At 45.3% G+C, this 25202-nt stretch overlaps 1 protein-coding gene and 1 long non-coding RNA gene across 3 annotated transcripts in view; both read right to left on the bottom strand.

Moving 5' to 3' along the window:
• The window catches only part of arhgap35a (Rho GTPase activating protein 35a), a 201193-nt gene extending 179906 nt beyond the window's left edge, over positions 1–21287 (bottom strand). The window contains exon 1 of the mRNA XM_063204709.1: positions 20569–21287. The gene's annotated coding sequence lies outside the window, so the exon portion shown is untranslated. The remainder of the gene's footprint in view (positions 1–20568) is intronic.
• Positions 681–6256, bottom strand: LOC134453778 (uncharacterized). 2 transcript variants are annotated; one of them, XR_010035751.1, is made up of 5 exons: positions 6178–6256; positions 5984–6072; positions 5614–5730; positions 4668–4756; positions 681–801 (listed from the first exon to the last, which is right to left on the bottom strand). It is a non-coding gene; the product is annotated as an uncharacterized LOC134453778 (long non-coding RNA). The 2 variants fall into 2 exon arrangements; XR_010035752.1 differs by having other exon boundaries at positions 5991–6072.
• Positions 21288–25202: the final 3915 nt, after the last annotated feature.

Here is a 25202-nt window from a genome sequence, read left to right as displayed (position 1 = left end):
GGAATATGACAACCCAGACAGCAAAATGGGTCTGGCCCAGATCTGTGACAGATGTTGGCAGGCATTTGGGCCAAGTCCGCAATCCTGGTCTGGCCCGGTTTCTTATTTTACAATGGCGCTGAGCTGGAACAGGTCCGGATTATGGATCCGGAATGGATCTGGCCCAGGTCCAATCCACATGTTTGGAATTTGTGGTTGGACCTGGGCCAGATCTGGCCCAGGTCCGTAATACGCATCTGACCATGATCTGGCCCTGATCCGTAATACACAGTTGGGGCTCATCTGGCCCATATCCGGACCTTATCCGGGCCTTATCCGGATTAGTATTTAAAGGTGGACCGTGTAATATTGTTAGTTATTCATTGTGCCCATTCACAAATGTTAACTTTTTAACAGATATTTACCACCACCAAAGTATTCAACATGACTTGGAAATGTGCACTTTTCATACATGAAAAGGGGGATTTCCTCCATGGTCCGCCATTTTGAATTTCTAGAAATAGACATTTTTAGCTGCAAAACTCACTATACTTTGGTATTCATGCAAAAATCTAAATTAGCAGTAGACAGCACAGTTTCAATGAGCACGAAAGATGCAATACCTACTCTGGCCACAATTTTACACAGTGCACCTTCAAGCAAGAGCAAACAATGTTTTCAAAAAATGAGCTGGTTACAAATTATGCATTTTAGTATTCTTTATTGTTTTGTTTCTTGTTGGGTGTGTGCCAAAGCGGTCGGCTGCCAGATCCATCTCCACATTTTTGATAGCGTTCATCTCTCCCTTGTTGCCTCTTCACACTGTAAGATATTAAAAAGCACACAAAGCAGAAGGGAAACGTTAGACTTAATATGCAGATGTATGTGCAGGCACAAATTACATACGATTGTGAATGAACTGACACATAAGCTTACAGGTGCTGGCCAAAAAATTAGACTATCATGAAAATGTTTATTTATTTCCATAATTCCATCAATAATGTTACACTTTCATAGATTATAGATTCACGACCCACATTTTAAACTATGCCAATAATTTGTTTATTCTTGCATATTTTTGGCTTCAAGAAACCATGAGTTAAGTAGCTCACAAAATTAGAAGATTGTGATGAAATCACCATTCTCTTCAGAAAAAAAGAAACAGGTCATATCAAACCAGTTGAAATTCTGGACTTTCTAAATAACATGGCAATGATTAATATTTGGTTAGGAATGTCTTCGCCGCAATGATGTATTTAACATTTCAGTCAATGGCACACATGCTTGACAGCATCAAATGCAAATTTGTTTATCATGGTCTCATCAGAGTCAAACAAACTAAGGATATGGGTTACTGGAACCATGTCCTCTGATCTAATGACATCAACATAAACGAATTGGTTTTAGATGGTGTCACACATGTGTGGTGGTAAAAAGCGATGTGTACAAAGGAAAGTGCCTCATGCTGAAAGTCAAGTATGGTAGTGGGAGTGGCATGGCTTGGAGCTGTGTGGGTGCCATCAACAGTAGGAAGCTGAATTTCACCAATAGAAATATGCTTGTCAACATGTACTGTAACTACTGAAACAGATCATGATACTCCCTATAGGATTTCATTCGAATCTCACGGTAACACTTTATTTTAGGGACACATCTATTAGCAGTAATACATACAATATTAATGCCTGTATAAGTAACTTGTAAGGCATGTACTAAGCAAAATAAGACAGTTGTTAAGCATGTATTCACAAATGTCTTGTTCATGCCCAATTAGGGGTTTATTACTAATATAACCTTAGTAAGGACCAGTAAGCCTATATTTCCCTTCATTAGTAAGTAGTAAGTGGCAGAATACAATGTGTATAAGCTCCCGACACACTGTGTGAACAAACCCTGAACAGTGTGAAAACAGATGCAGAATAAGGGTCCCTATTCTAAAGTGATGCATTGGTCAGCCCAGATGGCTCAGGGCCTCTGCACTACCAAAGTCCTAGGGCCCCCACACCACCCAGGCACGCACTACCTAACCCCGCCGATTTACAAAGTGTAAGGGTATATTAAATAATTAATATATTTACAGTTGAATCATCTAGTTTTCACTTGTTCATATCAATTAGAGGGAGGTAACAAGAGCCTATATATAGCAAGGATTGAACGTACACTTGTCAATGGCGGTGGGTTGGTGAGATGTAATTTTTTTTCATGTACCACTGAGTTTTAATTGTAAAAAAACCCAAAATAAATGCAGAACATTAGAATAATAGTTTTGAAGCAAAACTAAACTACTCTTTTGTGATAATTAAGTGAATGTTTGAGAACATTAGCTTCAAGAAGTGCAGTGCATGATGGGTACGCAATCTAGGCCAACAGACAACCTACCCAGCTCTGAGCCTATGTCCTTAGCTCCTCCCCTCACTTGTGAAATTTAGATGCCATCCAAACAATTTGCCATGTACGTAGCAACAGAAATATTATCATTGCTGCATTGGCCATGCATTGCATTTCTGACTAAGGGCGTACCCATCATGCACTGCACTTCTTGTAGCTAAGTTTCTCAAACATTAACTTATTTATCAGAAAGGAATAGCTTAGTTTCGCTTCCAAACTATTACTCATCGTTATATTCTGCATTTATTGTAGGGTTTTTACAATTAAAACTAATTGGTGTATGAAAAAATGACATCTCACCACCCACCGTCATTGATAACTTTACGTCCAATCCTTGCTATATATTGCTTCCAATTACTCATCAACATAATGAGTAGAACAAGTGAGATCTTCATACCTACTGAGACTAATATACAGTATATCACGAAAGTGAATACACCCCTCACAGTTTTGCAGATTTTTGAGTATATCTTGTCATAGGAAAGCATTACAGAAATGTAACTTTGACACAATGATTAGTGACCTTTTAACAACATATTTAACCGCTTAAATTTCTTGTTCATTCAGAAAAAAACAAAATACAGCCATTAATGTTTGAACATGTACTCACAAAAGTGAGTACACCCCAGATTAAAATCCGGTAGAGAAGGGGCTATGTTGGCTCGAATCGTCTCGAAATGAAACGAAATGAAAAGGGATGACAAGGGAGGTCATTCAACCTTTCTTTGCATTGAACTTTTACATTTTGAGTCTGCATCTGGCTTAAATAGATTGGTGTGAGATTTGAATGCAATCCTATGGAGAATATCATGATCTGCTTCAGTAGTCACAGTGCATGTTGACATGCATGTTTCTTTTAGGTGTATTTCAGATTGCCAATGTTGACAGCATTCATGCATCCCCAAACCATGTCAGTCCCACTACCATGCTTGGCTTACGAGAGGATACACCTTTTTTTTTAAACTCACTTGTTTACCACCACACATGCTTGACACCATCTAAAGCAAATTTGTTTATCTTGGTCTCTTCAGATCACACAACATGGTTCCAGTGATCCATATCCTTGGTCTGTTCATCTCTCTTGAGACCAAGATAAACAAATTTGCTTTAGCTGGTGTCAAGCATGTGTGGTGGTAAACTATACAGTTTTACAAAAAAGGTGTATCCTCTCATAAGCCAAGCATGGTAGTGGGACTGACATGGTTTGGGGATGCATGAATGCTGTCAACATTGGCAATCTGAAATACACCTAAAAGAAACATGCATGTCAACATGCACCGTGACTACTGAAGCAGATCATGATATTCTCCATAGGATTGCATTCAAATCTCACACCAATCTATTTAAGCCAGATGCAGACTCAAAATTTAAAAGTTCAATGCAAAGAAAGGTTGAAGCGCACACTGATGACCTCCCTTGTCATCCCTTTTCATTTTGTTTCATTTCGAGACGATTCGAGCCAACATAGCCCCTTCTCTACCGGATTTTAATCTGGGGTGTACTCACTTTTGTGAGTACATGTTCAAACATTAATGGCTGTATTTAGTTTTTTTCTGAGTGAACAAGAAATTTAAGCGGTTAAATATGTTGTTAAAAGGTCACTAATCATTGTGTCAAAGTTACATTTCTGTAATGCTTTCCTATGAAAAGATATACTAAAAAATCTGCAAAACTGTGAGGGGTGTATTCACTTTCGTGATATACTGTAGAATCTGAAATGTTCTTACACTTTGCTTATACACATTGTATTCTGGCCCTTACTGCTTACACATAAATAGAAATCTAGGTCTACTAGGTCCTTACTAAGGTTATAATGGTAATAAATCCCTTATTGTGCATGAACAAGACATTTGTGAATACATGCTTAACAACTGTCTTATTTTGCTTAGTACATGCCTTACAAGTTACTTACACATGCATTAATATTTTATGTATTAGTGCTAATAGATGTGTCCCTAAAATAAAGTGTTACCAATCTCACACACAAACATGGAGCAGCAGGAATAAGCTGTGGGACCAATGGGCTGTGGGAACATGACCCCGTACACAGAACATACAGTCAACCTAGCCAAGTAGACAGTAGGTATTCCATGCACTTTCAGGCCACCAAAGAACAGCATCAGGCAAGCTCTGGTTGAGTGTTGTACAACAAGTGTGTGTGTGTGTGTGTGTGTGTGTGTGTGTGTGTGTGTGTGTGTGTGTTTGTGTGTGAGTGTGAGTGTGTGAGTGAGTAAGTGAGAGTGAGAGAGTGCACGCACCAGCATGCATGGGCTTTGATGCATAACATAAAAACAACTTACTTAATACATTCTGATGACGTCCGAGGGCTTCTTGAATATGTAGTGAGGCCGACCCAGCAGAGTAGAAGTCCTGTCCTTTCATTTGAGTCCTACAGCAGAAAAAGAATAAATAATTATGAATAATAGTTATTGGGATTTCACTGTGAAAATATATAGTACAATTGGCATCCATGTTTACAATTAGTTTAGTTTATTGGTTTATTTCATCAGGGACCATGTGCAAAGTACATTAGTTACATAGTAAAAAAAAAAGATGACCTGCACCACATTATAGCTAAAAGCTAATTTCCATCTGCATTCCCTGGGCAGGTAAGAAAACATATAACACACACACACACACACACACACACACACACACTAAAATATGTCATATGCAAAAACTACCATATGCTCAGTGTCAAAACAGGTATGTGCAAAACTATTAGTGGTGACCAGACTGGGTACATGAAAGCCATTTCTTCACTCCAAGTGAGAATGAATAAAAGTTTGTAATGCCTTTTATGTGGGTGGGAAAGGCATTCCATTATTTAGTTGCTCTGCAAACACAGATTGTGCAAATGTATGCTGTTACCCGGCTTGGGAGGCTACTATTTCCTCTGGTGGTAGATCTAGTTGTTCTGCTAATATGTTCAGAGCAAGGATGGATAAAAGTTTTCAGAGGTGGTGGAGCAGAAGAATTTTGAATAATTTTGTGCACAAGTCGCACAGCAGAATATAGAATAATTAGGTTGTCAAAACTGAGCAAGTAATACTTGTCCAGTATGGCACAACACAATGGTGAAATTGAGACGGACGTCTGTCCAAAACTTTAAGATTTCATGGTAGTCTTGTTAGCCTGAGACCAGCTTGACATACATTAGTGTAAATGAGACATTATCATGCCACTTACATAGGTCTTAGCAGAATCAACAGTTAAAGAAGTTAAATTGTCAGCTCATACACTCACATGACAGTCCAAAAAGGTGTTCAGTGGCGGCTTCTTCTCTCACTTGCAGCTTCATACACATCGAGCGATGTTGATGCCAGGTCGATGAAGGAATGACTGTGCCTACTGTTTACAATTCTACCCAAAGCAAAGAGAAAAGGAAACACAAAAAGTTTGAAAGTTTGTCATAGAAATACATAGAACATACAATGAACCTATTCAAGTAGACAGTAGGTATTCTATGCACATTCAGGCCACCAAACAACAGCATCAGGCAAGCTCTTATTGAGTGCTGTACAACAAGTGTGTGTGTGTGTGAGTGAGTGGGGGGGGAGGGGGGCGCGCGTGCCAGCATGCATGGGCTTTAATGCATAACATAAAAACAACTTACTTCATACATTCTGGTGGTGTCCGAGGGCTTCTTGAATAAATAGTGAGGCCAACGCCGCAGAGCAGAATTCCTGTCCTTTCATTTGTGTCCTGTAGCAGAAAAAGAATAAATAATTATGAATAATAGTTATTGGGATTTCACTGTGAAAATATATTGTACAATTGGCATCCATGTTTACAACTCTCGGCTCATACCTTCAAATGACAGTCCAAAAAGCTTTTCAGTGGCGGCTTCTTCTCTCACTTGATGCAGAGGCAGCTTGCTTCATACACATCCCGTAGGCGTACCTACAACCAACCCAAAGCATAGAGGAAAAGAAAGACAAAAAAAAGTTTGAACGTTTTGCATACAACATGCATGAGCTTTAATGCACAGTATTTTGATGAAGCCTAATCCAGGTTATAGCCTATATCACAATGCAGTTATTAAGATAACAATACGACCATTTAGGATTTGTGTAAATGGGCTACAACAATCAAGGAGTTACTAACTGCGTGATGTCAAATGAATTCAGCTCAAGGTGAGCTAATAGCACAACACAATGTTTGCTGCCGGCGGCACAACATGGATACGGTGATTATTAAGCCATCAGAAATTGATTGAAAATAATCGAACATATCATGTACATCACACTCACACCTATACCTAGCTTTTTTGGCGAATGTTAACAAAACACAGCGGTCCTAGTTACAGAACTAGTAGTGCTAGTCGACTGAAACTACCCTTTGTCCCGTGTTGATAGGGTATGTTTGGGATGTTAGCGTCATAAAAGATTATCACCATTACTGCTAATGCCGCTAAAATGGACTCAAATAGCCCGATTTATGGCACATTTTGAGTGGGTTCATCAAAAGCTTATGATGCCACAGCCTGCCAGCCACAAAGACAGCAGCAAGTTAGCGCGATGCTGCGGTGTTATGATTCAGTGGTCGGCCAAGCCATTTCACGACATAACAGAGGAGGTAATTAACTCACTGGACTAAAAGCTGAAAGAGAAGGTGGCGACGGCGAGCCAGTGTATTTTACTTCTACTATAGTATTAAGTTAAATAATTACTTACCATGATCGAGTCACGACAGTGCAGTGTTGGACGAGACGCGACACAGGCGGATAGTTGAGTTCAGCTGAGGTAAACTGAAGAACGGTCTCTCTCTGAGGGTTCCGGGAAAGTGACAGTTGGGGAACAAATTCAGTTTTGGCGCGTCCGCGTTTGCTTATGTGGCCCGCACCCACCACGCGCCTTCAAATCGGACTGAATTATTTTATTATGGCGCGTCCGGATTGCTTATCTGGCCCGCATCCACCAGGAGCCTTCAAAACTGACTGTCAAACTACTGGTCCGGATCGGAGCTGCCGCTGATCGGCAAAATGACTGTGACTGCTATGCGGATCTGCTGACTTGAAAACGGACCCGGCCCAAATCTAATTGCTGTCTGGGAAATGACTTGCTGTTCGTAGTAATAACTTCAGATAAACATCACAGATGGTAAAACTGTTGTGATTATCACCACCGAGACAGTTGATAGTTTACATATTTGTGGTGATTACCCCGCAGTATAGTTCGTTAGTCCTTATTTTTGACTGTTAATGTGGTGGTTCTATGTTGAGTCTATTTAGGCACGACCTTATCTCGTTGAAAGGCCGGGCTGCAATTTAATTCCTGGTCCTCCAATCGCGTAACTCTCCCCTCTGTATGGCTCTGGTTGTGGCTAGGCTGACAGCTGGGAAACTTTATGGTTTTCTCCACAGAGGAGGGACCAGGAGGCGGGCAGAGGAGACAAGCACAAGTGGAGGACGGCAGTCTGCATATTGGAACGCACCCAGGGTAGGGTAGGGCAGGGCCTGATTTACATAGACTTCAGATCGCGTACCGCGATTCTGGTCTGACCAGGACTATAGCGATTAGTGTTTCCATGGCCTAGTTAACCCGCCTCCCTCGGCTTGCTACTGGTTGAGGGCTGTGCCGAAGCTTAAACCAAACATTTCTTAGCCCAATAGAACGTCTCTGCTTAAACCACGTCACTGCCTTGAACACGCCTCTACCCAGGACGGTTGGAAATGCTCAGTTGATTGGTTCCAGACAAAGTGGGTGGAGATCCCGCTGTAGCGGGATTGAGCAAGCTCCTGGCCCCACTGTGTGTAGCTGAGCCGAAGGCGTTGCACGCAACAGGCAGGTACACAGGCGGCATTGAGGACACATAACAGCAACAAGAGGTGAGCGGTTGTTATCTGCTAGTGACGTGGTGGCATTGAGGCTGGGGAAGGAGGAGAGCTAGGGCAAGGGGCAGGAGCCAGGGCGAAAGCCAGAGGCAAGGGGCAAGGGCAGGAGAAGGGGCAGGATGAGAGGCAGGGCTAGGGGCAGGGGCAGGAGAAGGATGAGAGCCAGGGCTAGGGGCAAGGGCAGGAGAAGGGGCAGGCATTGAGGCTGGGGAAGGAGGAGAGCCAGGGCAAGGGGCAAGGGCAGGAGAACGGTAGACGCAGGGCTAGGGGCAGGGGCAGAAGAAGGGTAGACTAGAGGCAGGACAAGGGACTAGGGCAGGAGATGGGTAGGGGCAGGGGCAGGACGAGAGGGACAGGGGCAGGGGCAGAAGAAGGGGCAGGACGAGAGACAGGGACAGGGGCAGGGGCAGAAGAAGGGTAGACTAGAGGCAAGGGCAGGACGAGAGCCGGGGCAGGAGAAGGGTAGAGGCAGGTCTAGAGGCAGGGGCAGGACGAGCGCCAGGGCGAAAGCCAGGGGCAGGAGAAGGGGCAGGACTCAGGTGGCAGAGTGGCCAGTGACAGTAGATATAATGGTCTTTTTGGGTCCAACCTTGGCTCCACTTTTGGCTTCAACAATGAAATAGAATTTTGGCCTCCATTCTATCTCTCTCAGAGTGAGAGGTGGATGTGGATGTGGAGTGGCAGTGTGTTGCTATGGCAGTGCGTTGCTCTCTGCTCGGCCTGATGGAAAGTGTAGTGCAGTGCAGTGCAGTGCTGTACGATGCTGTGGTGTTGACGCCCCGAGACCACATGACTGATAACACACCGCACACACACACGCCACAGAGCAGGAGGAATTCCATCTGCGAAACACACACACACAGCCAACACACTCACACCCTACACCCTTACACAGACACACACAAACGCGCACACACACACACACAGAGACATGTGTACACGTACACATGCATGCATATACATATATACACACAAACACAGACACGCACACAGGCACACACACACAGGCACGCGCACAGGCACGCACACACACACACAGGCACGCGCACAGGCACACACACACAGACACAGAATGTTTTTTCTGTCTTTTTATCTGGCCTGCTATCGTCTCTCGGTGTACTCTCCTCTCCTCTGCCTGCTTTCTTAGTAATGGGGGCCACTCCCTTAAGCATTGATTAGAATCTGAGAGGGGGAGAGATGAGATTCTCTTCTCTTCTCTTCTCTTCTCTTCTCCTCTCCTCCCCTCCTCTCTTCTCCTCTCCTCTCCTCTTCTCTCCTCTTCTCTTCTCTTCTCTTCTCTTCTCTTCTCTTCTCTTCTCTTCTCTCTTCTCTTCTCTTCTCTTCTCTTCTCCTCTCCTCTCCTCTCCTCTCCTCTCCTCCTCTCCTCTCCTCTCCTCTCTTCTCTCCTCTCCTCTCCTCTCCTCCCCTCTCTTCTCTTCTCTTCTCCTCTCCTCCCCTCCTCTCTTCTCTTCTGTCTCACTCACTCCTTCCCTCCTCCCTATAATCTTAAAGACAGACACACATTCTTTTCAGCCCGTCTCACTCGTCCCCACAGAGAGACACAGGAAGAAGGAGAGAGTGAGAGAGAGAGAGAGAGAGAGTCAGAGAGCGAGAGAGAGAGAGAGAAAGAGAGGCTTTTCTTCTTTCCGTCTCACACCTCCTCTCATCCCTCCATTTCACCATCTTCTCTTCACTTCACTCCTCCTCTCCTCCCTCCATGTCCCTCCCTCTCTCCTCTCTTCCCCAGCAATCCCTGAACTACCCCTGACAGCCTCCATAGCGTTGCCAGATTGGGCGGTTGCCCGCCCAATTGGGCTACTTGGGATGGCCGTCTGCGGGTAAAAAAACAGGAAAAATTGGCCATTTGGCGTTTAAAGATGGCCTCTCAACGTCATTTCATTAATATTGCTGTGTTCCCCATTGTTATTGAATGTGTTACGCGTTGGTCCTGTTTTAAAAAAAACGTTCTGGTTGCTTTGTTTCAAGCCGTTTTTGCAAGCCAGCAAGGTGGCTTGTGGAGAAACGAGAGGGTGTTCCGTGTTTCTCGTGGAAATGCGTCTCTGATTGGCTCACTCTTCCTGCTCTCGTGGAAATGAGTCTCTGATTGGCTCAGTCCTCCTGTTCTTGGAGAGAATGTAATGGAAAACAGAGTCGCCACTTCCCCGGGTGGTACTGCACTATAGGGGCGCCAACGGAGGCGTGCATGCTCCATTCAATGCATGCTCCATTCACCCCTAGGCGAGCTGCAGGCACGGAGCAACCAGAGTGGGCTTGCTGTATGGATGAGGCTTTGTGCTGTTTGTTTACCTGAGAGTAGCAACCAGCTGATAGCTAAGCTAAGCTAGATTTCGGGCCACCAGACGTTGCTTGTATTGAAAACAAGCAGAAAAAAAATTACTCAACATGTTTTTAGAAAAATGGGTCGACATAAACCTTTGTGGGCAACGCCTTCTTTCGACGTGACGAAACACAGAAAGGCTTTCGTGATTCGCTCGTTTCTCTGCATTATTTATGTCAATTGGGAAACACCGGGAAACACAGCCAGGCGAGGTGACGCACCGCTATGAGAGCCTTGCAAGTGAGTTTAACTTGGGGTGACCGTCCGATCTTCAAAAGGAGTGAGTAAAACTGTGTTTTATCGGAAGTTGGCGTTTAAGCCGTTTTGTGCCCATAGGAACCAATGCAATTAGTTGAAATTGGGCGAAATTTTTCGCATTTTGACACAAATCTGGCAACACTGAGCCTCCAGAGAATGCCCAGAGGACACAGCAAACATGGCGGCCAGACTAACCAACACACTTGCCATCATTAGGAAAAGTTCAGTAAAAACCGCACACTGGATAGTGTGGTTTTTTTTCTCTTCATTTTTTGGCGCCAACACGCACTGGGCGAAACGCGTTGTTCGCGCTAAAAAAGTTTTCCTGCCTCACACCTGCACTTGGACAACCGAAGGGTTGTACACAAGGGCTTCCATGTACTTTGAACACACTTGCTGCCATTATGGTGCTTTGTATGCCAACCGTTCTCCCTAAAAATAGTCAAGCTAGCATTTGTTAAACAAACTAGGCCCCAAAAAATACAGTAGGGCCTAGGGCTGGGCAATATGACGATATATATCGTTGTTGTGATATAAAAGTGTATATTGTGACATTTCTCCTATATCGTTTATATCATGATAGTAATTTTATCAATTTTATACAATTGAATATCATTTAATTACATTTCATGTTGTCACAATACACACTATAAGTTCATGTAACTGTAAAAATAAGAATAAAAACATCCATTTTAAAGAAAAGGTTGTTTTGCGACATGAAAAAATAAAGAGCAAATATAGATAATAATTGAAAACGTATGTAATTGTGCTATATCGTGATATATATCGTTATCGTGATATAAAGTAATCCATAATGTGATATAGTTTTTTTTCCCATATCGTCAAGCCCTATAATAGTAGGGCCTAAGCAAAATATTTCCTAAACAACCACCAAAACATAAAAGGCAGTCCCTCTCCTTGTACAATGGCCCATTCCAGTCCCAAATCATCCTAGTTGGAGATCGCAACCTGAATATTTCTGCTCCTGTTCCTGACAGATGAAGTGGGAGTTCTACAACCATGGCAACCGTCGCTGTTTAGCTGGCTTTAGCGAGGTGTTTTGATATGAGCCAAATGAGACATAATCGCTATTACTCTGTCATATGTTACATTTATGTTGACACAATATCATGTTATAACATATATTATGTTGAGTTAAAATGGTTGGTTTTGGAACAGCTGCACAAAAGAGAAATGGAGTTTCACTATTTATTGACATTTTAAAATAACGGCTCCATGGGGGGCGCCATCATCATCCGACTTCGATTTGTTGAGGTGGGAGTAGTGCGAGTCACCCCGACTTCGCTAGTTGGATGTCCCACTTCGGCAGGCGTTCCAGAGCATTTTTCAAAGTAGGAGGTTGGATTAGTGCGATCTCCTACTAGAACGGTTTGGGACTGAAATGCACCATAAGGAGCCTGAGCTGGAGGAGCTGGAGGGCTGTACGCATGTAGCCACCTCACGGAGGGAAAGAGCACGACACGACCGCAGAACGCAGAGCAGAGAGCATGTTATGAATCTGGTACAGAGGTCAGAAGGGAGGGAAGGAGAGGGGGAGGGGGAGGCAAGGAAGAGGAGAGAGAGAGAGAGAGAGAGAGGGAGGGGGGGACAGAGAAAGGGGTATGGGGGAGAGCATGAGAGAGTGAGAATGAGAGAGTGAGACAGAGAGAGAGTAAGAGAGTAAGAGATTGAGAAAGGAAGAGAACGAAAGAGCGAGAGAGGGAGCGAGAGAGAGAGAGGGGGAGAGAGCTGCGCTGCGTTGCGTTGCGCTGCGTTGCGTTGCGTTGCGTTGCGTTGTGCTGCGCTGCGTGTTATTGTTAGGGCTGCAGGGCCTCCCAGTTGTGCGATGGTGAAACTCTTCCTGCATTCTTGGCCTCCACAGCCCAGAGCTGAACAGCGCAGCACACGGACACATGCACACGCGCACACACGCGCACACACACGCGCACACACTCCACACACTCGGGCCTACACTGAGAAGCTGGTTGAGCAGTAAACCAGGTTAGGTTAAGAGGTAAATCATCTAATAGAAGAGCCTGGAGTCCAACTCCGGGCTCTTCTATTAGATGATTTACCTCTTACCTTAACCTGGTTTACTCCTGAACCAGCAGTATAGGCCCCAGGAGAGCTGGCCCAGCAACGGGCCAAAAGCCAACCAGGAAAGCTAAGCTGGCCCAGCGACGGGCCAATAGCCAACCAGGAGATCTGGGCCAGCGACGGGCCAATAGCCAACCAGGAAAGCTAAGCTGGCCCAGCAACGGGCCAATAGCCAACCAGGAAAGCTAAGCTGGCCAAGCGACGGGCCAATAGACAACCAGGAGAGCTGGGCCAGCGACGGGCCAATAGCCAACCAGGAGAGCTGGGCCAGCGACGGACCAATGACAGACCAGAAGTGGACAAATGGCTGACTCAATGTGCATTACATTGGTTGCATCCCAATATGTGTCCTTGCCTCCTCCACTTGTGCTTGTCTCCTCGTCCCGCCTCCTGGCCCCTCCTCCGTGGAGAAAACGATAAAGTTTCCCAGCTGTCAGCCTCGCCACATCTTTTGAGGGACTGTTTTTCATTCACCATCCCAATTGCAAATGAGAAAAAGACTTTTCAATTGAGCTTTTGCAAGATATTGAAATATAATGCTGTTGTCAGTGATGTCATCATGACGAGAAGCAAGTGGAGGAGGCAAGTGGAGGAGGCAAGGTCACATATTGGGATGCACCCATAGGATCAGGGCTTGACGTTGGCACCTGCCAACCAGCCAAATATTGGTAAAACTTGCCTGTGGTAGGTTGTAATTTCAGTGTCACTAGCCAATTTTGTCAGGTAGTTTTTTCCTTAGTATGACATATAAGAGTAGGAGTAGCCTATATTACAGGTGGGGAACCTTTTTCATTCGAGGGGCCACTTCAAATTCCTACAAGGGTCATAAAAGTCCTCAGAGGGCCGTACTATGAACACAAATCAGGATTTCCCCATGCAATTTAGGCCTGCATTGAAGGTAGACACCTTTAAAACAGTTCCCACCTTCTCTAGGTCCCCTGAATATAACTTAATTGCATTGGAAATGTAATTTCTAAGATTCCTTTACAAAATGTGTCATATTTCATGTGAAGTTCGGCAAACAACTTATAAAACAACGATAAAACAGCCTCAAGGGCTGAAAAGGGCCCTGGAGACATGGGTTCCCCACCCCTGCTGTATTACGTTGCTTGCCCCGCTGTTGTCAGTGAGGTTATTCTGACAGGGTTGTGTTGTGATGTCAACATGGCAGCGTAATGTAATGTCTATCTCGCGCAGCACTCATGACAAGCTCTCTGTCGCCCGCTGAGTTTGGAGTTCACACAGGGTGTGGCCATGTGTACACCCATAACATACAAACCCACCACAACACACACACACACATAGACACACACACACACAGAACACACCCACCTCAACAAAACATATACAAAACACACACAGTACATACACACACACACACACAGAACACACCCACCTCAACAAAACATATACAAAACACACACAGTACATACACACACACACACACACACACACACACACACACACACACACACAGTACATACACACACACAGTACATACACACACAACCAGGACACTCGTCACTAAATGTATGACGTGTATAAATCAGCAGAGTCATTGCCATGGGGGCTAATCATTAACGAGAGAGAGAGAGAGAGAGAGAGAGAGAGAGAGAGAGAGAGAGAGAGAGAGAGAGAGAGAGAGAGAGAGAGAGAGAGAGAGAGAGAGGGGGAGAGAGAGAGAGAGGGAGAGAGAGAGGGGANGGGGTATAGGGATATAGAGTGAGAGAAGGAGAGAGTGAGAAAGAGAGAGCGAGAGAGAGAGAGAGAGAGAGCGAGAAAGAGAGAGACAGAGAGACAGAGAGAGCGAGAGAGAGAGAGAGAGAAAGGGAGAGACAGAGAGAGAGAGAGCGACAGAGACAGAGAGAGAGCGATCAAGAGAGAGAGACAGAGAGAGCGAGAGAGAGCGACAGAGAGAGCGAGAAAGAGAGACAGAGAGAGCGAGAGTGACAGAGAGAGAGAGAGAGAGAGAGAGAGAGAGAGACAGAGAGAGCGATCATGAGAGAGAGAGAGAGAGAGAGAGAGACAGACAGAGAGAGAGAGAGCGAGAGCGAGAGAGCGAGATCAGTAGAGATAGAAAAGGCATGGCCATGGTGGAACAGGGTAGACATTCCGCCCCGTTCAGGATTTGCTTCTGATTTGATAAACTTTTGACTGGGTGACCTTCGCTAGCGAGAGAACGGAACGCTATGCATTAGCTGTGCTAGCCAACGACACACACACACACACACACACACACACACAAACGCACACACACACACACACACACACAAACGCACACACACACACAATAGCAAGTTATTAATTTACATTAGTTATTAAGTTGTTTGCCGTTATTGTCATCCGTTTATTTATTTGAATGTTAATTTGTTACAAACTGAGGACTTTGCCTTTCACAAAAACAACACTCCATAACATAGGGATGAATGTTTGTCACGATGTCTTTAAAATGTTATGAGGATTGCAAGTTGTCAGTGAGTCAGGCTTAAACACTTTAAATGACTTTTGTTGGATGCATTTTCTGTCGTTTTCTCAAAGACAAACACCCACACAACACAATATTGTTGTTAGGCTCTCACACAAATACCAAGAAGACACTGAGTGCCTTACAATATGCGGTCTTGCCTCCTCCACTTGTGCTTGTTTCCTCACCCCGCCTCCTGGCCCCTCCTCCGTGGAGAAAACGATAAAGTTTCCCAGCTGTCAGCCTAGCCACAACAATGTTTGATTCACACAACTTTCATTCACTATCCCAATTGCAAATGAGAAAAAGAGTTTACAATTGAGCTTTTGAAATATAATGCTGTTGTCAGTGATGTCATCATGACATATTACTTCCTGGTAAAAGGAAACAAGCACAAGTGAAGGAGGCAAGGCCTCATATTGTAACACACTCACTACATGACAAAGGGTAGGCCAGGCGTCACCAACGTGGTGCCCGCGGGCACCAGGTCGCCCTCCAGGAGCTTCTGATGTGCCCACCAAGGATGTCAGTAAACAGTGACGACTACAAGATTTTAGTCACAGTTAATGTTCTTCTTAATTTAAATATGAGTTTATTTCTTTATAACCTATAAGCAAATTATCATTCAATCATAATGTAATTTGGGAATGATGTCAAGACATCCGTAGAGGATTTTGAACAAACAGGTAGCCCTCGGGTAGCTCTTAGTAGCTCTCGAGCATAGAACTAATATGAGTAGCCTTTGGTAGCCCTCAAGTAGCCCTCAGACCGAGAAAGGTTGGGGACCCCTGGGGTAGGCCATGTCAGAAGGACTTGTGTTCTGGCCCTACCACGGCTCTAATGGTGGGGCACTGGGCTGCTACGCCAGCGACCTGACCTAGGTTCGATTCCGGCCCGGGTCATTTGCCGACCCCTCCCGATCTCTCTCCCCTTTCGCTTCCTATCCACCTCTACTAGTGTCCTATCATCCAGGGGTGCCGACAGGGGGTGGGGCAAAGGGGACAGTCGTCCTGGGCTCAGGGAGAGAAGGGGTCCAGAATTGAGTCTTCATTACATTGTATGTATTGGGCAGGGGGGCCCTTTCAGACAACTTTGTCCTGGTCCCGGCCAACGCTGTCAGCGGCCCTACTATCATCAATTACGTCGGAAAGACCAAAAAAAGGACTGGTGTTACAGAAGTTAGCTCTGAACACACGACATACCTGACATATGGTGCATTCCCCAGAGGTAGGAGCTTCCCAATATGCAACCAGGAGGCAACTACCTCCCACTTGAAAGCGTTCCAACCAGCAAGTCAAACTTAAACTATTCCTATCCCTGTGTGCACTGTCATTGCTGTGTTGACGTCACGATTTCGAAGTCGGGGTGCTTCGATTTGGCCCCAGTTCGCGACTTGAACATTCCGCTTCAACAGGCGTTCCAATGCATTTCAGCAAGTAGGAGGTCAGAAACATCCCATCTCCCACCCCTTGGGGAATGCACCATTAGCCAACATGGCATGTGCGATTAGCCTTGCAGTATGTGGCCACCAGTGTTGCCAGATTTGTCTGACCAAAGACTGTCCAAAAACTTCTCAAAAACCACCAAAATGTGCTTAATTCCGCCCAAAATCAACAAATTACATTGACTATGGCCCCAAAACGTCTGGAAAAGACGCCAAATGGCCAATTTTTCCCGCTTTTACCAGCAGACGCTCATCCCAAGTAGTCCAATCTGGCAACACTGGTAGCCACTGGACACTACTATACATGGGTTCTACATGTTTGTTTTCTCCTGGCTGCGCGACACTAGCTGAGTAGAGCACAACTCAACTTCTGATTGTCAGAAACCGCTGTCGGTCAAAAAAAATAGCTCACGTGGTTGGCTGCCAGTGTCTTGCCCCTCCTCATAACATTGTGTTTACAAACATTCAGAACCCATGTATACACAGGTTCTACATTTTTGTTTTCTCCTGGCTGCGCAACACTGGCTGAGCACAACTCAACTTCTGATTGTTGGAAACCGCTGTCGGTCAAAAAAAATAGCTCACGTGGTTAGCTGCCAGTGTCTTGCCCTTCCTCACACTCAACATTGTGTTTATAAATACGGTGAACCCATGTATAGCTGGGTAGAAATGACTTCATTGATCCAGGGGTGAGATAAACACATTACATACAGCTGAGTTGGTGTTGCGTAGGACAACTCCACTTAACGCCTGTATGCGCGTCAACTATCAGTCATTGAGAATGGCAGTGCATTGAAGAGAGAGACACACACACACACACTAATGTCAGCCATCCCCAGCAACATGTCTGGTGCTTAGGGAACCACACACACACACACACACACACACACACACACACACACACACACACACACACACACACACACACACACACACACACACACACACACACACACACACACACACACACACACACACACACACACACACGTCAGCCATCTCCAGCAACATGCATGTCTGTTGCTTGGGGAACTTGTGGTCAGTTGAATAGGCGGAAAAGGACAGGAAAGGTCTTCGGCTCTTCATATTTTCCTCGGACGGCCGAAGGGAAACCCCGGGAACTACTACTGGGGCCTAGGCTACTACTGGGGAGGGAGCGTACCTATGTTCCCCGGGTCCTATGTTCCCCTGTCTTTGTATGGGACGGGGGAACTTAGAAAAAGGGTTCTATGTTCCCCGCATTGTATGTTTCCGAGTTAATTGCGCCCTTCCCAAAACCATCCTTAAACCTAACCTGTCAGTAATGCAATGTTTCTGAGTTGTAAATTTGTGCCCTGACCAAAACTATCCCTAAACCTAATCTGTCAGAGGTGCAACAACACCATGCGGCAGCAGTCTACTTTGAAGCAGCGAGGAACATAGAAACCTTTTTTGAAAAAAAGAGTCCCAAGTTCCCCGGTTGAGAGGGAACATAGAACACGGGGAACATAGGGATGACCCAACTGGGGCCTATATAGCTAAGCATACTACAACGCTGGTTCAGGAGTACACCAGGCTCTTCTATTAGGTGATTTACCTCTTAATTTTTTATCCTGGTTTATTCCTGAACCCGCTTCGTCTAAATCATCTAATAAAAGAGCCTGGGGTCCTCATTTTCTGATACTATTGAAGACTCCATGCTCTTATATTAGACAATTATACCTCTTAACTTAATTTGGTCTACTCCTGAACCAGCTTCGTAGTAGGCCTATAATAGGCCCCTGCTGTGTGTTTTTAAGACTAAACTAGCCTTGATGATCACTTTACGCATTGTGCGTAATTTGCCATCTTTGCGTCAATACGTAAAGCCAAATTAACAGCAAAATAACCATGTGGACCGAGAGCTAGGCTACAAGACTATCAACTGACTACAACACATGCAAATTCTGGATTTGTTAGCCGACTGACAGCAACACGACATCCGCAACTGGCAGTTGAGACACCCACATACATCCCGTATGGATCAAGGTAAGCGGATGGAGACTCCCAACTGAGATCGCTCCCGGACGTGCGGTCCCAGGTGTTTCTATCACTCCCGGACGTGCGGTCCCACCCGATTATATTTCACGTATTATCATATACTGCCACATACAAGCAATTTAGGGTTAGGGTTAGGGTTAGGTTTAGGGTTAGGGTTAGGTTTAGGGTTAGGGTTAGGTTTAGGGTTAAGGTTAGGGTTAGAAACAAAAAACTAACATCAACAAGATAACTGGCTCCGTCATATGGCGGTGGTACCGATAGTCTGGCTAGTGGGAGCGAGATGAAATGGGAGCGCCCTGGGTTGGGAGCGTCAATCAGGGAATATGGATCCACTGAGTTTCAAACTACTGACGTGACAACTCACAGTAACACAACGGTCCACCTCACTCATTGGTCAAGGCATTGTGTTAACATTAGCCAGATTTTCACCTAGCCTACTCTTAAACAAAGCTGAAGACAGAGGGAATGCCTTCTATACACCATAAACTGAGCACCTGCCCACATAATTGGGCAAACATGCCATAAAAACATAAGGTAGGAGTATTGTTGCGCTCTAGATGTTGCAAAAATTAACTAGGTGCGTGGACCCAAAAGAAGTGAGCGAGCACTGAGAGCACTGATGATGGCAACAGCCTGAAACGTCTGCTCTACCCTGCTCTAATAAAAAAACTCCTTGTGCTTGACCTTTATGTCTTGTTCAGTGTGCGAACCTGCTCCTACGTTTACATAAAAACATAAAACATAAAAGGTCCAGCCTAGCCAGACCCGTGTTCACCTTTCAGAAGTAGGCCTACTAGTGAACATTTATAGGACAAAAAAAATCTGACCAGACTCCGGGTCCAACGAGTCCTGTGGCCTGCCGACTCGGGTTGCAAGGCCTTCCCACATTTTGCATTTCTCCTAATCTGCGGCCTTGACCACCGCACTCACCCCTCCAGTCTGTTCCTTCTCGGAACGAGGGGAACGTCAATACGGTCATGGGTGATGCAACGCAAGCCCATCTGAACCACCGCATTTGGTGTTTGTTTTAAAGCGAACACGCTGACATTGGCTAAAACATTTCCAAATCTGAGCATATCTTGTTGTTGTGGAGAGAACAGTCATGCCCTGCTGGCTTTGCCGCGGTCGACAGGCTAAGGAGGCCCAGAGAGGAAAAAAAGTGAAATCTGGGGAAGTTTTACGCAGCATGCATTAGACTAGGCTACTACACCAACTAGTGGACCTGAGATTGTTTTTCCCCACAGCATATTGATTAGAACTATGTTATGCGAGCTCGCATTCGACACAGTGGTTTTCAGCCTTTAACACCCCGTGGAAATGGACAAGGAATTCCAGCCTTGAATGAGAGCTGCTCGAAGCGACACAGTGGCTGAAGAAATAAAAACATCCAAGTAAGCAGAGCAGCCCGGGCTGGGCCCGACTCGACTCGACTAGCTGGAAGTCCAGGCATATCTATGTAGCATAGACTAGCAAGACCGCCCAATTCCCCCAACTTTAGAGCTCCACTGCCCAGCCTAAAGCTTGCTACGATGTTTTCATTTTCCCTTTCCATGAACCCGATTCACTTTTTATTAGCCTACACCAACTCCCCTCTTCGGTCGTTCTTTGGACAGCACACGGTCGGTATGCGTAGCATGCACAGGCCAGTCGCATGAATCTCGGCAATGCTTCAACGCAAACCCCTCTACAATTGTACTTCGATGGTTAACACAAGACATCCAAAATAATTGTGACCGGTTACATACCATAGCATTCCTCCCTTTCTCTGGTCGCGGATCCGTCTCTCTTTGCTGATCTCCGGTCCAAAGTAGCAAACCCCGACTGGGTATAAAAGAGAAAATAAAAGCCCAGATAGAGCAGTCCCCACAAATGTCTCTTTACAATGGCTTAGTTAGTTCCCTTCGATCGTCGGTGCGTAAAACAGTGTTGATTTCCAAACAATCATGATTCCATTTCAGACGCGTAAAGTTTGTTTCTCACTTCTCCAGCTCCCCACTCCTACTCCGATGCTAAACAGCAGAAATATGGGCTAGGACCGGCGAAAAAACAATCCTAGATGACGGTATGTGGTCCACTGGATTTTCTTGTTTGAAAGGAGGGGGCGTAGAAGGAACAAAAAACAGAGGTTTGTGTCGCTGCGACCAGTCTTCCTCCGAGCCGAGCACGTTGTTTTTTTGACCAATTATTATTTCCTTTGTTGCGCTCCAAAAAAGACTTTGGACATGCCTGTTTCCTCGCAAGCCACGTTTAAGTTGCTTTCACACCACTCGGCTCGACAATTTGAGTCCTCCCGACAGTTTCGAGAGATATTTTCACTCCCTCGAACAAGCCGTTTCCAAAACGACGTGCCTTGGAGAGTGTGTGTACATATGCGCGTATGAGAGTGTGTAAATGTATTTTTTTCTTCCCAGCTTCCCGATAATGGCGGCTCTTCTGCCGTCCACGGTCTCTCCTCCCTCTCTGCTGGGAGGGTAAGGGGATTGATACTCCCAACTGAGTTCGCTCCCGGACGTGCGGTCCCAGGTGTTTCTATCACTCCCGGACGTGCGGTCCCACCCGATTATATTTCACGTATTATCATATACTGCCACATACAAGCAATTTAGGGTTAGGTTTAGGGTTAGGGTTAGAAACAAAAAACTAACATCAACAAGATAACTGGCTCCGTCATATGGCGGTGGTACCGATAGTCTGGCTAGTGGGAGCGAGATGAAATGGGAGCGTCCTGAGATGGGAGCGTCAATCTGGGAATCGCTGGGAGAATGGGAAGGCAAAGCAACACTGACTACACAACCACAGCGCAGTCTCGTCTCGCCCAGCGGCGCATGGTCACTATTGCAAGAGGCAAGAGCACACTGGCTAGGACAAGGGAGGGTAGACAGGCCACACAGACATACACACTTACAGAAACCCTAACGATTAGTTATTCAAAATGAGTCATCAGTGGTGTAGTCTACTTTTTTGTGGTGGATATACTGTATATTTGAGCATTTTGTTGAGATGGGTATTCTGCATTTACTTCTGCTATTCTAAATAATGGATCAATCAATTTTGGGTATACTGAAATCCCTGAAATTTTGAAGTGGGTATACTGCACCTGCTTTCTACGTACATTACACCACTGACAGTCATTGATTTATTTAATCCTTACCGTTATTTCTAAATATATTAGCTGTAGCCTACATGAAAGTGAAGTGAGTGAAAGCTCGTTGGGAAACTCCAACTCCCATTGTCATTGTGACACAGCACTCCACAGCACACAAGTGAACACTGCACACAACGAAATTGCATTTATGCCTCACCCGTGCAAGGGGGGCAGCCCTCAGTGGCGCCCCATGGGGAGCAGAGCAGGGACTCACCCATGACTGCCCTGTAGCCTACATTGCGTCTGTGTTTTGTATATTAAATAATAGGCCCTACTATCCATTTGTTCATGTTTTTTTTTGTCATGTTAAAAAAGGGTACAGTCATATTGTATCCTGTCAATGATTCATGTTAATAGAAAATGCTCCTAAATTAGTTTCCCCAAAGAATCTGTGTGTCATCTTTAATAAACACCATGTGTTTTTTTCACTGCATTCAAGGAACAGCAGTTGACATACAGCAGGGGTTCCCAAACTAAGGCCCGGGGGCCGGATGCGGCCCGCCAGGCCCCTTTGACCGGCCCTCCACCTCTCTGCATGAGTGTGTCTTAATATGCGACCTTGCCTCCTCCACTTGCTTCTCGTCATGATGACATCACTGACAACAGCATTATATTTCAATATCTTGCAAAAGCTCAATTGTAGAGTCTTTTTCTCTTTTGCAATTGGGATGGTGAATGAAAAACAGTCCCTCAAAAGTTGTTGTGGCTAGGCTGACAGCTGGGAAACTTTATCGTTTTCTCCACGGGGGAGGGGCCAGGAGGCGGGACGAGGAGACAAGCGCAAGTTGAGGAGGCAAGGTCGCATATTAAGACTAACTCCATCTCACCATTAGAACTCTAGAATCTAGACTCTAGAACAGTGATTCTCAAAGTGTGGTCCGGGGACCACTAGTGGTCCGTGACAGAGCTCAGGTGGTCCGCGAGTGGATTTCTACTTTTCCTAGATAAGCTAGCAGTAGGCTATATTTGTAACATTTTCATGTTTTTAACACAATAAGACAGGCTTATAATGTGAAGAAAAAGTAAGTGATCTGCATCAAAATTAACAGTGTCAAATTAGCACCCATCAACTGCCAATTCAGTTGACAGGTGGTCCCTGATCATTTTTGTGGGGGACAATGTGGTCCTTGGTCTGAAAAGGTTTGAGAAACACTGCCCTAGAACATTAGAATCTCACCATTCTCATCTCACTGTAATATAAACAGGCATACCATTTCTATTGTATCACTCCTAAACTGTCCACCTGACCATATGTTTCTAACCTTTCTAACTTCAATGAAGTACTTATTCACATACTTTTTCTCTGTTTATTCGCCCACTAAACGTTTCGGGCAGAGCCCTCCTTCAGCGTGTAATGGCGATTGCTGTGCTAGAAATTATGGCTATAACAGGCAGTGGCCAAGTATACAGCCCAAATGATTGATCCCGGCCCACAGTCAGGAACGATGATGTGGCCCCCAGAGAAAAGAGAGAGAAGAGGGGGGGTTAGAGAGAGGAGAGGAGAGGGGGTTAGAGAGAGGAGAGGAGAGGGAGTTAGAAAGAGGAGAGGAGAGGAGAGGAGAGAAGAGGAGAGGAGAGGAGAGGAGAGGGAGTTAGAAAGAGGAGAGGAGAGGAGAGGAGAGAAGAGGGGGTTAGAAAGAGGAGAGGAGAGGTGAGTGGGGAGACACACCACAGTGCTGTGCTTCGCTATCACAGAACAGAGTAGAGTAGAGACGGAGCAGAGCAGAGTAGAGACACAGGAGGGAAAAATTCCAGCGATGCAGTTTAGCCGGCTGCCATCACGCCATAACCTGACTGTTGTGTAACCACTTACACAGATGTCAGCTTTTTTTTTTACAGGAATCACACACACACATACACACACACACACACACACACACACACACACACACAGGCCTAAACGATACACACACACACACACAATCTTTCTTTTTTTCTTCCTTTCTTTCTTTCATTCCATCTTTCATTCTTTCTTTCGTTCTTTTTTTCAGTGTTTTCTTTTTATGAAATGGAAGGTCCCACCCATTGCTGTCTTATGTCATGAGTGGAATCTGCTGTATAGTCAAAACAATGTTTTCAACAAGAGCTCTGGCCCATAATCTGCTTCGAAACAGGACAGCATACACAGGCACACACAAGCACACACACACACACACACACACAAGCACAGACACACACAAGCACAGACACACACACACACTGCTTTGAAACAGGACAGCATACACATACACACACAAGCACAGACACAGACACACACAAGCACAGACACACACACACTGCTTTGAAACAGGACAGCATACACAGACACACACAAGCACAGACACATGCACACACAAGCACACACACACACTGCTTTGAAACAGGACAGCATACACAGACACACACAAGCACACACACAGACACACTACTTTGAAACAGGACAGCATACACAGACACACACAGCCACACGCACACTGCTTTGAAACAGGACAGCATACACAGACACACACAAGCACAGACACAGACATACACAAGCACAGACACACGCACTGCTTTGAAACAGGACAGCATACACAGACACACACAAGCACAGACACACGCACACTGCTTTGAAACAGGACAGCATACACAGACACACACAAGCACAGACACACACACACACACACTGCTTTGAAACAGGACAGCATACACAGACACACACAAGCACAGACACAGACACAGACACACACACTGCTTTGAAACAGGACAGCATACACAGGCAGACACACACAAACACACACACACCACACTGCTTTGAAACAGGACAGCATACACAAACACAGACAGCCACAGCCAAAGACACACGCACACTGCTTTTAAACAGGACAGCATACACAGACACACACAAACACAGACACACACACACTGCTTTGAAACAGGACAGCATACACAGACACACACAGAGACAAGCAGACACACACACACACACACACTGCTTTGAAACAGGACAGCATACACAGACACACACAAGCACAGACACAGACATACACAAGCACAGACACACACACACAGACACACTACTTTGAAACAGGACAGCATACACAAGCAGACACACACAAGCACACACACACACACACACCTTTGAAACAGGACAGCACACACAAGCACACACAAGCACACACACAGACACACACACACACACACACACACACACACACACACACACACAGACACACACAGCCACAGACACACACACTGATTTGAAACAGGACAGCA

This window comes from Engraulis encrasicolus, chromosome 8 (assembly GCF_034702125.1).
Source record: "Engraulis encrasicolus isolate BLACKSEA-1 chromosome 8, IST_EnEncr_1.0, whole genome shotgun sequence".
Lineage (NCBI taxonomy): Eukaryota > Metazoa > Chordata > Actinopteri > Clupeiformes > Engraulidae > Engraulis > Engraulis encrasicolus.
Note: the sequence above shows the minus strand (reverse complement) of the source record. Positions and strands in the feature narration are given on the sequence as shown.